Source organism: Podarcis raffonei, chromosome 12 (genome assembly GCF_027172205.1).
Source record: "Podarcis raffonei isolate rPodRaf1 chromosome 12, rPodRaf1.pri, whole genome shotgun sequence".
NCBI lineage: Eukaryota > Metazoa > Chordata > Lepidosauria > Squamata > Lacertidae > Podarcis > Podarcis raffonei.
The window spans coordinates 26,508,222-26,523,761 of record NC_070613.1 but is presented as its reverse complement, the minus strand read 5'-3'; the positions used below and the strand labels follow the sequence as shown (position 1 = coordinate 26,523,761).

General features: G+C 40.1%; 1 protein-coding gene and 1 non-coding gene across 8 annotated transcripts in view; both read right to left on the bottom strand.

Moving 5' to 3' along the window:
* CDK14 (cyclin dependent kinase 14) overlaps positions 1–15,540 on the bottom strand; it is a 226,584-nt gene that overhangs the window by 27,686 nt on the left and 183,358 nt on the right. The gene's annotated exons all lie outside the window — the stretch shown is intronic.
* Positions 11,177–11,283, bottom strand: LOC128398579 (U6 spliceosomal RNA). Its single transcript, XR_008327166.1, has one exon. It is a non-coding gene; the product is annotated as a U6 spliceosomal RNA (small nuclear RNA).

Below are 15,540 nucleotides of genomic sequence, written 5' to 3'. Positions count from 1 at the left end.
AGGGCGTTCTCTTTATTGCTGGGGTGTATAGAAAACAATTTTGTAGAACCCCCTCTGAAAATTCAGGCAATACAGATCAAACATTATTTGGGTTTTTATTGACATTCTCATTAGATTTATGAAACCTATTTCCTGACACAAGATCCCTACTGAATCAATATATTTTATCCATGTAATGGAGCAACCAGTTTGTAGCCATATTTTTTAACTACTCTCTGCAAAAAAAACACCAATCTATATTAAATGTACTTACTAGCTGCTGGAAACAAACACAGATGTTTAACATCTCCCCAAATGTATGCTGTATTTGTTATTACACTGACTTATGTATTAAGCATTATTACATAAATTTAAATGTTTATTATAAATCCACATAAATACTAGATAACAGCTTAATAATGTGTTTAATGCTAGTACTAAACAAAAAAGTTTTAAAATCTTAGTTACAGTATAGTTTATGGGGAGAGGGAGTGCTTTGTGTCCAGTTCAAGGGAAGTAATAGCCCTGCTCTATTCTGCCTTGGTCAGACCACAACTAGAGTACTGTGTCCAGTTCAATTTAAGAAGGATATTGACAAGCTGGAACATGGGCAGAGAGGGTGACCAAGATGATAAAGGGTCTGGAAACCAAGCATATGATAGCAATCTTCAAATATCTAAATGGCTGTCACATGAGCAAGCTTGTTTTTTCCTGCTCCGGAGGGTAGAATCCAAACCCAATGGATTCAAGAAAGGAGATTCTGACTAAGCATCAGGAATAACTTTCTGACACTAAGAACTGTGGAATGACCTCCCTTGGAAGGTGGTGACTTTCCTTTATTGGAGGTTTTAAAGCAGAGATTGAATGGTCACTTATAATGGATGCTTTAGTTGAGATTCAAGCATTGCAGAGGGTTGGACTAGATGGACTTTGGGGTCCCTTCCAACTCTAAAATTCTATGACTTTATGATATGCAAGGAGTACAGTCTTTGCTTACAGGTATCTCTACATACATACACTTTTGCATTTCAAGCCTTTTTTGTCTTACTGTTTGCAATATTGCCTTCATTCAAGGATAATACAAAGTATCTGATGGAGAGGGCCACAGACTATAAAAAATTAGACCATTAAGACTATTCTCTGTTTTTGTGGGGGAAGAATCTGAGTTATATTTCATTATAATATGAAGAATAAGGGTTATTTGTCCAATCTGGTATCCAAAATATTGAAAGTGTATCATTAATTTAAGAATCACAGCAAGCAACTGAACAACGTCTTCACAGCTAAAATTTTGGAGCCAGGCACTCTAGTTGCAATGCAGTTAAACTTTAAAAAATATGTTTTTCTCACATGCATTTCTCACACAGAGAGATTAATTTTAGTTTGCTGATTTTTGCCAAAAGCTACAAACTATAAAACATATTAAGTATAGACTTCTATAGCAGATATATGATACAGGATGTGGTTTCTGCTTTCTTTTTCCAGTCTTTCAAATATTTTGGGTTGTTTGAGTTTGACTGATGAGAATGAGGGTGTTTTGCATACATAGTAAAAAAGAACTTGTTTCAGCTTTGGAGTGCAAGTCATTTTTACCATACAAAACCCCTGTTTTTGTGCAAGCAGAAGGGAATACTTTGAGCCTTTTGAATATAGGAGACCTTAAAGCAGACAATAGTATGTAAACAATCTGCAAATATATAACTTTGCTAGGACAACCTCAAGGCTGAGAGCAAAGCTTTCAGAAAGACCCCTTCATCAGATTTCCTTCTACTCTTCATTCCGAACAAAGCCCTGGCTGACAATACAGAAATCTCCTTCTTTCTTAGGATTAAACCCCTTTGCAGGAAAAGTATGCAAATGCTGTACGTGTTTCCCTTGTCTGAGGCTACTCTAAACCAGCTATCTTTTCACTGTCTGTTTTATTCAGGCAGACCATCCTACTGGCTGACAGGGAGACCAGCCTTCCAATTCAATATGTTTCACAGTACTGACAGTTGGATCCTGGGGCCTGCCATGGACTTTAAAAAGAGCTCATTTAGTCATAATTAACTATTCCTTGCATATTTTCTAAGGTATGGTAATTGTGGTAATAGCCAACAAGTGAAGCATTCATTCCAGTTTTCTTTTAATTTTCTTTTCCACAGCATTTTTTTTAAGCTCCTTTCCCCTTTCCCTTATTATTGGCCTCCTCCTTGGTAACCTTCAGAGAAACTAGACAGAAAGAGGTACGTAGAGGAGGGGGAAGGGGGGAAGGGAAAGGTTGCTTTAAAAAAAGCAGAGCTTGCCAAATTTTACCCATTATATAATTGTTTTGTATCACAGAGTGGAGAATATGAACAGGATACAACTGGTATTAATATTCAAAGGATTGGCAAGCCAACCAGTCTGCATAGTTGGGGAATAAGTTGTATCTAACTTACTACATATTTATATGATAAATGCATTCGTTCTTACCCATCTGCTCTTACTGCCCAAATCTGAAATTAGTTGGAAATTATATGAGTTCAGGCAAGGCCATTTCAAACACTTGTGTTTGAACAGATCAACATACCCACAGAGTGCAGGGGTGTTTATTTATTTTTATTTTATTGTGCAGATACAAAACCCCCCTCAGATTTATTTATTTTTAATCCTCACAAACATATAATTAAATATTGGTTCTAAAGAGGGAATAAAATCTTCAGTGATGTTGCAAGCTGGAGTATAAATTGGAGAATGTTAGAAGCATTTTCTCCTGAAAAATTCAATTCTTGGATGTCTAGGAGCTGCCAAAAAAAGGGAATTTCCTCTCTACCTAGTCTGCTACTACATTTTCATTTCCTCCCAAATGCACTAGTCATTTTCAATGTAATAGTAAATGGCATACCACAGCATTAGAAGCTCACCATCTAGATTCCATTCAGAAGAAAAATAGATGGTAAAAGAGTGTAGCATTTGTAACAGTCAAAGCTGAATGAAATATCATCATTAGAAGAAACACTCATTCATATGACAGCTTTGTGTGCTGTTGATTGACCCCTTCAATGCTAAAACCAAAGGTTTGAAAATCATGGCAGAAAAAGCAAGTGTATATTTTCCTAAGTCCAAGGGTTGGGAAACTGTTCTGGCCTGATGGCGACGTTTTGTCTTTGTCAACCTTCTGGGCACCACATGCCAGTGATGGTTGTGGCCAAGGCAAAAGTGGGTGTGGTCACCCCATATAGCTACAGAGACAAATACCTTCCCAAAGCATTTAGGCTTGAAAAATGCATTTTAGATTTTTTTTCAAGCACTGCTTCAGTGGTTCCGATCCTATACTTCCAGGGCCACTTCCATAAAGTAGTCATGAGGGGTTTCTGTTGCTGTTCAGCACCATGGAAATTATCTTGTGGTATCCCCACAGGATGATCTTGTCACCCATGCTATTTAACATTCATATGAAGTCTCTGGAAGCTGTCACCAGGAGATTTGGAGTCAAATGTCATCAATATGCAGATAACATCCACCTCTATCATTCTGTTCCATCTGACTCTGGAGAGACAGTTGAGGTGTGAGATCAGTGCTTGGAGGCAGTGATGGGATGGATGTGGGCCAATAAACTGAAGATGAATCCTTAAAAGACAGAGATGTTACGTGTCTCAGGTTCTTATGTTGGGAAGTGGGCAAGAGCCTTCCCTGAATGAGGTTGTACTTTCCTGACTTTCCTGTGTACCTTGTTTCTGCAATCTAGTAGAACAATTTTATTTCCTTGGTAGACAGAATGATACTGCAGCCCTGAAAATGTCTCCTGATTCTAAACAGCAACCCATCACCAATGGTACTTTTTTCAAAGTGTCTTCAGCAGTGAGTTGCTGTTTGTTCCTTCTCCTGATGCAGACCAGTAAACTGCAGAAACAAAGTGCACAGGAGTGGTTGAATGCAAATTGGCTTAGAAATAATTAAAGCCATTTCCCAACACAATCAAGGTTGCTTATTATTAACAGTAAGTATCAGCACTGTTTAGATTTCCTCCCCGCCTTCCCTTTCTTAAAGGTCAGAAGGATGAATCACAGATTCTATACTGAAGTAAAAAAGGGGGGGGACAACCCTAACAATGATAAAATTGAAGATGTCAAGGTAAGCACTTTTGGTGGGGCTAGACCATTTTAATAAAATAAAGTAATTACTTCCTACACTGCCACCTTGGCACCTTGGGTTGCACTAGTCTCTACCTGCCTTGTAACCTTTTGAAGAAGTCTGATGGTTCTCTAAACTCTATATCCACTCACTTAAGCCTTGGTATTTCTAACTGGCTAGAATGTTTTGCTTTGATATATTCTAACTCTACAATTTAATTTTCAACCATCATTAAATATATTCATAGGCTAAAGACTCACAGTTCTAATTTACATCCTGGAACAAAACCCATGTCTACTCACAATGAAATTGTGAGTAGTGTATGTGCTATTTAGGAGGGTACAGGATCACATAACAAAGCTCAACAAGATGCTGGACAAAGACCTGGAACAAAAAATAGAAACATTATGCCCAAATCCTATATAGCAAACTAATCTATTTCTAAACTGAGGAAGAATAAAAGTACAGCTTTCACAAAGGAAGGTGTGGCCACCAAGCTTTGAGGAATCAAGCCTGAGGGCAGTGATTGTACAGAGAAAAGTGCATCAGTCACCAAGACCTAAAGAAGTTTCAGTTTGAAAGTTACTGCCAAGGTTGGCAGAGGTTGCCTGTGGGGTCTTGCCCAAATCCTACACAGAAGGAACACAATGTGTCCCTCACCAGAGATAGTTCCCCTCCCCTAACACGTCTCAACGCCTTCCACATGTGCTGTGTCATGAAGATTTTGGGTATCACATGGGAGGACAGAGTCTCAAACAAAGACACGTCCACATTCCCAGCATGTTTGCATTCCTGTCTCAGCAACATCTACGCTGGCTTGGTCATGTCCACAGATTGGAAGATGGTAGGATCCCCAAGGATGTGGGGAGCACCTGGCCCATTGCCAGACCGACGCTGCATTACAAAGGTGTCTGCAAAGGTGACATGAAGGTTGGCAAAATCAACCCTGCCATGTGGGAACACTTTGCAGACGAATGCAGTACCTGGAGACACAGTCAGGTCATGCATCCATAGCAGTGACCAGCTGATGAATGACCAGTGGGAGAAATCCAGAGAGAAGAAACACCAAGGTGCATCTGCAGCAGCACAACTGGATGCCTTCATCTGCCCCAGCTGCAACAAAGCACGTCTCTCCCATATTGGTCTCTACAGCCACAGCAGGTGCTACAACCTTCTGACAGTTTAACTTCACCCCCAAAGGCGCACTCCTTCATTGTTTCCCGAGGCAGACGGATGTCAGCAACATATTATATCTACACCATTTCATCTTTACTTGCAGCTACATGCTGACTATAGCAGCGTGGCACCATAAGGGAAATATGTCTGTAGAAATCAAATTACCTTAAGAGGTAAAATGAACTCTGCTGTTCTCTGTAGTGTGTGGTGTCATTTTCTTTTGCATCTTCTTACATTTGGCATCACTTATTGTCAAACACCACAGTATGCTCAAGAGAAAGCTGTGTCTATTGATCAGTGTCTCCAAACACTAATGAAGTCCTGAACCATCATAAATTAATTTGCTGCCAAGTTCTCACTCACAGTTGTTAATGCCCTATAAAGCAGTCTTGTAAATAAGTCCACATAAGTTAATAGCCTGCAATTTTTTTGCTAGTCTGCTGGGGACTGCCACTTGTTCTCTATGCCGGCTACTGAGTAGACATGGAATACTCTCATCCTCCTCTGCAATTCAGCTCACCAAATGAAACTACTTGTCTGTGTTCAATTTGTTTCTACCTATGGCATCCAGGACTGCACTTAATATGTACAAGGTTGCTATTAAGAAAGTTCTAGATCAGAAATTCTGCAAGGTGATACAGCTCACTGGTACAGCATATGTTTTCATGCAGGAAGTCCTAGGTCCAATTCAACCTCCAGTTAAAAGCAATTTGGACAGCAAGGCTGAGAAAGACTTTCCTCTCTCTCAGACTCCAGAAAGCTGCTGCCAGTCTGAGTAGAAATACTGGATTAAGTATTGATCTAAGTCGTATAAACTTCATATGTGCCTAAAATGGAGGTAGTACTTATCTATCACAGACCATCCGTTTTGTTAGAATTGAGGGGGTAGACTACATGAATCAGTCCCCACTCCAATCTGTTCTATCAGCTCTTTCACTGTGCTGGGGGTGAGGAACAGAGCGCAGGATAGGGTGACCAGGGATGGAGGCCAAACCATGACTCCTTCTCTGTGGCAGTATCATCACAATACTTCACTTTTAGTCAGCTCAAGTGATAAGCCAACTTGCAAGTTTGCTTGTCTCCTATGTTGTATATAAACTTTAGTTATAGTTTATAAAATTCACCCAATCCTAATCCTATTTTAGTCAGTGACAATACTGTGTTGTCTGGAATAAGAGGGCCTGAAACCTACATTGCATGTACTATATATTATCTTTCTGCTATTCAATATTATGCACAAATATTTTTTTCCACACCAATTATATTATGTCAGGGAACAAGTAGATTTATTTTAGAGTTCAACTAAAGTAGGCTTAACTCAATAGGGAACCTGAGGTCTAGTCCAAGTGCTCTCTATTTGGCCCCAGGGACACACCTGAGGCACACACCACCTCCTCCCCAGACCTGCTCCATCCCCTCCTGACTGTTTTGCCTGACTAGAATGTGTCCTTGAAGTGTGATGTCATCTTTTGCTTGCTTGAATGGAGAGATGCGTCCGTATAAACCTATAATTTTGCATGGTTGAATGGTGTCTACTGTACAATGGTAAGAATCACATCTATTGGTCTGCCCATGGCCATGTTCAACATTGCTATGCGGCCCCCAGAAGGTTCTTTGCAAGATAAAATATTCTCAGGAAATCTTAGAGACCACTGTGCTTGTGTATGAGTAAGAATAACTTATGAGCTGCTTGTATTACAAGATGGGGGAAGGTTAAATTGAATTGTCTGTTCCAAACCCTAAATTTGGGGGGGAAATGGTAGTTTGAAGTCATTCAAATAACATTGCATTGTAAACTAGGAATGGTGTTCTGATCTCATGCAGTCTGCCTACCCACTGAAAATAAACATGAGCTGCTTTATAATTCAGTCTGTGTTGGAGACGGGGTTTTTTCGCCTTCCAGCAGAAGCTAAATGGGGTGTGTGTAGAGAGAAAATCACATCCAGAAATCCCGCCCCGCTTTATAATGAATGCAACTCATATATACAAGCTTCTGCTGAATTGCTACAATTGCAGAGATAAACCATTTGAGAGTATGTCAGGTTTAATTAATACAACATGACCTGATCATTTGCACAGTTAGGAAGAAAGAAGTTTGCATTCTTTAAATCCAGAGCTCAACCTAGAGATTATGCTAAGTTGCTTCATTCACAGTCCACACTCCTCTGCACATGTCAGATGGGCAGCATTTGTCCCCTCTAGTGATAAACAAATTATACATGAAATCAATTCCACTTCACAATAATTCTCCCTATTGGGCATTATCTTTCCTCCTCTGCTCCCTCCAGTTAAGCGTGCATCCTGTAACTTGCTAATGAGCTGGGGGCTCTCTGTTCCAGGTGGCACCCCCTGCCTCGAAGTCATGACATTTCCCATTTCGAATGCTGCTGGCATTTTTCAGCAGCTCCTGCTAACTAGCCTTTTTGACCTGCGCTAAGAGGAACTCATCTCATTGAATCCTCTAACCTGCCAATCATTCCAGCAAATGATCTTCACAGTCACTCCCAAGGCAGGAGGAAAAAAAAGAAACAGAAAGAAAGGAAAAGCCAGCGAGAGAATGAGGGAGTAGGCAAGCAAGCTGCCTCTGCAGCTACCTAATGAGAATATTTTAAGTCTCAGAGGCAGCAGAAACATTGAAAAACTGGTGGGAAAATTAGGATAGAACTGAATGCCTGGCCCTGTAATTACTGATTTCTCTCCATCTTGAGATCATGTCAAGAGCAGCACCTCTGAGCTTTGTTTTTTAAAACCTAGACAAGTAAATTTCACCATATAGCTATGAAAATAAATTCTTTCCTCTGCCACCATCAATATGTAATTCTCACAAGGCTACTTTATCAAATAGAATTCTTTCAAAATTAATTAAGAGCTATAAGCTTGTTAAAATGAATGTTTGCAGCTAAAATTGATTATGTGGATTTGGTGGCAGTAGGGCTGTAAGTATATCCTAAGAACACCATTTTTACCCTGTAACACTGTATTCAACCAGAAATATGTTTTTGCACAGAATTTGTGCATTATTTGTATGTTACATATTTTTGGTTTAGAAAGCTTTAATATAGGCAAAACTGTTTTTTTTAACAACAATGGTTATCCAGTGATATGCCTATGTTTATTTAAAAGCTCTGTACATATCTCAAATTTTGTTCAAACTTTGCAAATGCCTGTTTCAGGATCACAGGATACTGAAGAGGAAGAATGCATAAACACATTTTGTTGTGCAAATATGTTTTAATTAATGATTCTGAATTTCAAATCTCTCCCTCTCTACTACCCTTCATTAGACCATTAACACTATTCTATTTCTATATGAAGATAGAAGAAGCCTATTATAGACTGGTACAACAAAGTCATACAATTTGATCAAAATCATGCTTAAAAATCTCTGCACTAATAGGCAGGATTCCCTCTGAAACTAGGAATGTTTAATTCCCCATTAACCTCAGTGGGTGTTGGTATTGGACAGCTGAACTGAGTCAGTCTTTAGGGTATTTAGCTTTCTTTGTTTCTCGGACTGCTTCAGTCTCTTTACACTCAGTATCAATATTTTAGCTGTAATTCTTTTAGAAGCTCTTGTTCATAGAAACAATCCCTGCATATAGTTTTAGAGGACTTATAATTAACAATGTATTTTATTTCAGAATTCCACAAAAAGTAAAAATGATTTCTGAATTTTCAAATGCTGTAGATTATGCCTTCGAGACAATGCCTTTCATTGGTTTTGCTGTCTCTGTAGGTTACAGGCCATGTGTCACAACTAAAGCTTTGTCTGGAAACCTCAGTTTCTCCCCTTCAGTGGTCCCACCTCTTCCCCCTGCCCTAGACAAAGCCTAGCCAATGGGTCACGTGACACAATAATCCTAAAAAAGAGGTAACGGTCTATGGGATAAACGGGATGGTTTAGAATTTCTTTTGCTTCTCCTTTTAGTCATTGTCATTAAGACATTGTCCTCCATGTATTCAAATGTCATTCCAAACCATCAGCCCACTTCAACTCAAACAGCCTTTTATGTCCAGGCAGACCACTGGCAGACCAAAAAGATTGTTCAGTGGAAATCTGCTGCTTATCCTAATCATACAGTGAGCACAGAGCAAGGAAAGTTCTATCTTCTGCAACACAAATTCAGGAGCATACATGAAACAAAAAAACTCCACAAATTGTGCCTGATAAGAATCTTAATACTATCAGAATCTAGTAGCCTGTATTAAGATATATATTTAAATCAAAGTATTATTCATTAAAACAATCATCCACAAAATTGAGGATATTTTGCTTTTAGTCAGCTCCACATGGTTAGATTAGCAAACCTTAACTGCACATTTCATACAGCAAACATAAGGAAAATCTCATTTGAATTCCTGTCACCAAAAGTCCTCCCCATCTATTGTCAACGACCCCTCACCGCCTGTTGCCTGGAGCAGTAGGGTGTGTCATTTTAGGGGGTGAAACTTAATTTTTGCAAATTTCTTCAATGAGGGGTCTTGTGATTGGACAACATTTAGTTTCGTAAATGGACATTTGATTAAAAAGCACATAAACTGCTCTCCAATTTTTATTTCACCTTCTGAAAATGTCAGGTAATGCTATAAAAATCTTAGTTTGTCACAACATTACCTTGTAATCATAAAACAACATCAGAAAGTAATGATATCAGCTAATAATAAATTTAAACAAGTTTCATCAAATCTTGCTTTGATTCATTCTCGGACATCAGCCACCTACTTGCTTCTTGGCCTCTGATGTAGCCCTCACATTTCTTGTGTGAATGCACCCTTCCTGCTGCCTTTGTGACTTGTTTCACATACACCTCTATAGAATGAGAATAACAGGGCCACTGTGGAACTTGCATGAGCTCATCAATGAACTTCTTTACTTCTGCTGTTGTAAGTTTACATGTTAAAGGAGGTTCATATACTCCATCAGACCAGACTATCAGCTCCAACAGGGACAAAGCACTGAGGTTGATGGAAGGTGTCTTCCTTGGATGTACAGAAAGATCTCCCAGTATGTCATCATCTCTGCTCTTCAAGTCAACAATCTTTTGGAACCAGCTTTCCTCTCCTCACTGTCATCTGAGCACATGAATGTCTGGATTATCATTTTGCTAAATGCATACCATGGTGAGCGCTGGGTGGCAAAACAGCATCCCATACAGCCTTCTTTTGCAGCTGAAAAGTTCTATGGGCCTTTCACCCCCAAGTGCTTTACTCTGATGTTGAACAAACAGAGATAGTACACGCAAATGATGTATTCCACTATTGTTCTTAAGTTGTTGAGGGTTTGGCCTTTAACATCATGTCTTGAAACCCATCTGTGACAAACAGTTGTTACCCAGCTTGAATGGCTCACCGGACCAATTTCAAGACAGGCCAGATCCATGAGAAGTTTTCTTGTCCTTGATACCTGTATGCCTGATCAGCAGGCAAATCCTTTATGACCCTGTCACTCAGTGGAGTAAGAGGCTCTCCAATTGAGTGTTTGGTGAATGAAGGATCAATGTCAAGTTCTGTAGCAGTGTCTAGAATCTTGCCAATGTTACCTGTCCAGTTGCTGTCCACTCCTATTGAGTACTGTGATCAAGTGTTACAGGGGTAACTCGTTGGTGTGGAGGGCACAACTAACAAGATCAGCTTATAATGAAGTTTGACCTCTACCCAATGCATGGTACTATTCTCCCAGCCAGTGTTAACATTTGTAGAATCACCTCTAATGGCCTGCAGCCTCTTATGAATATCCTTCTTCTTTATGGAATCTACAAGATTATTAGCAGTAACTTCAGCTAGTTTTTCTCTCTTTGAGCATCTCCAGATGGAAGTGGTAGAGATTTATTCTACCTGGCTCACTGCATACAAAATGCTGTTCTGTGATGATGCTGGGGATCTACTGATCTGAATCGTCTCCTTTCAGCATAACTTTTTTTAAAAAAAAAATATGGAACGCTTCACGAATTTGCGTGTCATCCTTGCACAGCGGCCATGCTAATCTTCTCTGTATCGTTCCAATTTTAGTATATGTGCTGCCGAAGCGAGCACACCTTTCAGCATAACTTTAGTTATATCTTCGCAACTGCAAAAGAAGATGCAGTCAATTTCACTCTTCTGACAAAGATAATCAAATACCCAATCCAGGGATTTCATAACTTTTTCTTGAGCCCTCTTGACTTTATTGTGATCAACTACAAGTCTCTTCTTCAGTGATCAAGCCAGCACACAGGCCAACACCACATCCGATGCTCTGCATAGCAACATTATGTATTTCTAATGTGTTGTATTCTGCCTTTTCATTAGAAGTGGAATGCATACTTGGTTTTCCTAATGTAAATTCATCATTTCCATCAAGGCCATTAGCTATTGTTCTTCATTTTCATCAGCAGTGAAAATAATTTGATTTGATGGTATTGAAGCCTCCTGCTTACTTCTCTGCTTATATTCCGCAAGCCTTCTTTAGTCTTTTTGCCGCTTCCACTTTTTGACTTGTCTGTTATGCTCTGGCAGATTGAGCAAGCCAATCTGAAGTGGTCCAACAGAACCAGTCTTCTCTCCTCTGTCCTTTAATAAAAGCAAGTTGCTTCATTGGGATTTTCATCTCCTTAGGGCATGTACAGTTAATGTGAACTTCCTTTCTGCAACCAGCATCTGCTGGACAGCCAAATTCAGGGCAGAGGGGGAAAAATATACACTTGCAATTGAGGATGTCAAAAAGCTTGTCAAGTTTTGAAGGGAAAGCCTCTTTGACATCTAGCTTTTCTCTACCAAGAGACATGTTTTTGGCCTGCTCCCAGCTCTCTTGGATCTTCTTTAAGATTGTGACTCATGAATTTACAATAGGAGTGACAAAAGAACTGTTTACTTGTTCCTACCTTTCAAGCACTTGGAGTAAAGGCCCTTGCAAGACTGGCTGCTGGGTAATTTCTGACATCCTCACCACTTTGTTCTCTTAGCAGTAGCCCATACCTCAATGGGAGTTCAGAGGGCAACAACCCTCAGCCAGTTCCAGTTCTGTTGTGCTGGTTTTGACCTATAAAGCCTTAAATGTCTCAGGGCCACATAACTCAAGGATCTCCTCTTTCCATGTGAACCTCCCTGGACCCCGAGATCATCCTCTGAGGCCCTTCTTTGTGTGCCTCCTCCTCGAGAGGTCCAGAGGGTGGAAACACGAGAACGGGCCTTCCCTGCAATGGCTCCCCATCTGTGGAATGCTCTCCCCAGCAAAGTACGCATGGCGCCTTCATTATCCACCTTTAGATGCCAGGCAAAAACGTTCCTTTATAACCTTGCCTTTGAGTGATTTGATTGACATCCTATGCCCTTTTAAAATGTGATTTTCTTCTGTGAACCACCCCAAGACTTCCGGATATATAAATTCTAATGATGGTGATGATGATGATGATGTCCCCAGTGTTGGGAACAGGGGTGCTTTAACACTTTGCCCCCTACTGCGTTCCTGACCTGGATCAGAGGGCCCATACTTGCAAGTTGCTTTGGAAAAAGTGTTTCCACAGAAATGAATGTGACCTCTTTTTTTGCAATGCAAATTGCAGGAGCCGGGAGATGCATCTGGATCAGAACCACAATGGAGGGCAAAGAGATAAAGCCCCTTAACCCCCATGCTAGAGTTCTGATCTGGATTTGTATCTCTGTGCTGGCAATCTGTGGAAAAGAATTCCACTCAAGGGCAATAGTACAGTTAAGGTCATATGCAGTTTGGACCAGAGAGTGACTTGCCCAAGTCACCCACTAACCTTCATGGAAGCGGGTGGCACTGTGGTCTAAAACCACTGAGCCTCTTGGGCTTGCCAATCAGGTTGGCAGTATGAATGCCTGCAAAAGGGTGAACTCCCATTGCTCTGTCCCTGCTTCTGCCAACCTAGCAGTTTGAAAGCATACCAGCGCAAGTAGATAAACTGGTTCCGCTGAGGAGGGAAGGTAAAACAGTGTTTCTGTGCACTCTAGCACTCGTCATGGTGTCCTGTTGTGTCAGAAGCAGTTTAGTCATACTGGCCACATGACCTAGAAAGCTGTCTGCGGACAAATGCCTGCTCCCTCAGCCTGAAGCTAGAAGAGCGACACAACCTCATAGTCACCTTTGACTGGACTTAGCCATCCAGGGATCCTTTTATTAACCTTCATAGCATAGAGGCTTGAGAATGAATTTCTCATGTGCAGACACGTGCATTCTGTATTTCAACATTCAGTACTATTTTCTCTGACAATAATTCTCTAAGGTATCAGGTTGAAGTCTTTGCTAACTCCAGTACCAGAACAATTCTATAACTGATGGTTGAACCTGGGGCTATGCTTGAACACTGAACTATATGCAATATTCAGTTGGGACTAAAATACCATGTGGGTAAGGGCTATGGGAGTGAAGGTGTTAAAAAAGCACTCCCCAATCCAACAATTGCACCAATTTATTCCAAGGCATAGGGTTATGCCAGCAGAAACCCTTGCAATGGTCTGCAAACTGTGCATAAATTTCATGAGACATAAGGATATTGGTCCCAATAATGGTATCACATCTGTGTGGGTTGACACAAAGTGAAATTTCACCTCTTGCTTCCATTACATTTAACCACAGCAACTAATATAAATCTTGCAATTCAAGATGAGGGTATTGCTGTATTTGATATGCATAGTAATTAGGATATTTTCTACCAATTTAGTGCCTTTGATGCTAACAAAAAAGACAGTAGTAAAACATCCCTGAAAGCATTATGTTGCTGACAGTTTGAAATTAGGGCTCTAAAAATGCTAATAGCAGCCAAAATAATCTAGGATCTCACAGTCCGCTTTATGTCCGCCTCTCTAATTTAACATTTTACAAAATGAATGCAACAATTTCAGCTACATTTAACATTGCTGTCATTGGATTCTAAGACTCAGATTGCTTTCAGCTGCCCACCACAACTATATCACATAAGCCTTTTCACTAGCTCCAATTAATGCAGATGCAGGATTAGTGAAATAATTAAACATTCATGAGTAGACATTATTTGGAAAGAAGATGCATGAGAAATTAGGATTGGTACAATACATGTTCAATACTAAGACACCCCATCTTCTTAATTACAGTGTGTGTGTGTGTGTGTGTGTGTGTGTGTACGCACACACATACAGTGGTGTTTGCCTCACTCTAATTTACACACACACACACACACACACACACACACACACACTACATTTTGCAGTATATAATTGCTATTTCCCCCTATGTCTAAATGCTTACTTTTACACTAACCTTGGGAACCTGAAGAAGAGAAAATACTATAGCCTGACTACAATGTTTAATTATATTAAAAACACAGTATAGAAGTGCAGGTCACTGGTACCAAGGGTCAGTCTAATAAAACGTGTTCATGCAGGCTGACTTCACTATAATGATTGAAGTGCTATGACCCAGTGTTGGTCAAATTGGGAACAAATTACACAATGTTTAAGCTGTTCCTGGCGATTCAGCGGTGATGAGGCACAGAGGTTAGAAAGAAACAAGGAGGTGAGGAATTAGAATGACTTCTCAATACTCTCTGACACAGACACTGCTGGACTATGGCACCCCCACAGCTTGACTAAAGGAAATCCTGCAAAAATAATGTAGCTACACAAGACTGCTGGGAAGAGTGCCTTACACAGTTTGCAAAAGCCAGAGGTGAACAGGCATGCTAGTAAATGCTACTGAGGGAATGGGGGCGGCGGGGGGGGGGAGAATTCAGCTTATGAATTCAGCTTGTGAAAACACAACCAATCACATATGCAAAGTGGTCAGTTAAGAAAATTCTTTTAACGGGACATTCCCAGTGTTTGGATATCACCATGCTACTTCTTTAGTGCTTTTGCTGTCATAGTGATAATCATACTGCTCACTAAATGTAAGCAATAATAGAAAACTGAGTTTATACCGCAGAACCACAAAATCTCTCTGCCCACACTTATGTCACTTTGTGAGGAAGAATGGCAGAATTCTGAAAGTAAATTTCTAGATTGCTTGAATGCAAGTGCCTGTGGGAGAGGTAAAATACACAACTCCACAGTGAAGCTGAAAGACACAGCTTTGCTCAGAAATGCAGTTTCTATAATGAGATCATAATAAGGCTATACTATATAAAAATAATTATTCATAAAGTAATAATAGAAACCCTGGAATCTGTGACTTAATAATTAGTCGTTTGGATCCAGAGTCAAAGGCTTTTGATTCAGTGGAGGGTTCCCACTGTTAGGTGAGGTGACTTTGTTGATTTCCCCTCTTCATACAACCTCCACCAACCCTCTGGAACAGTGTGGGAAATGGCACTG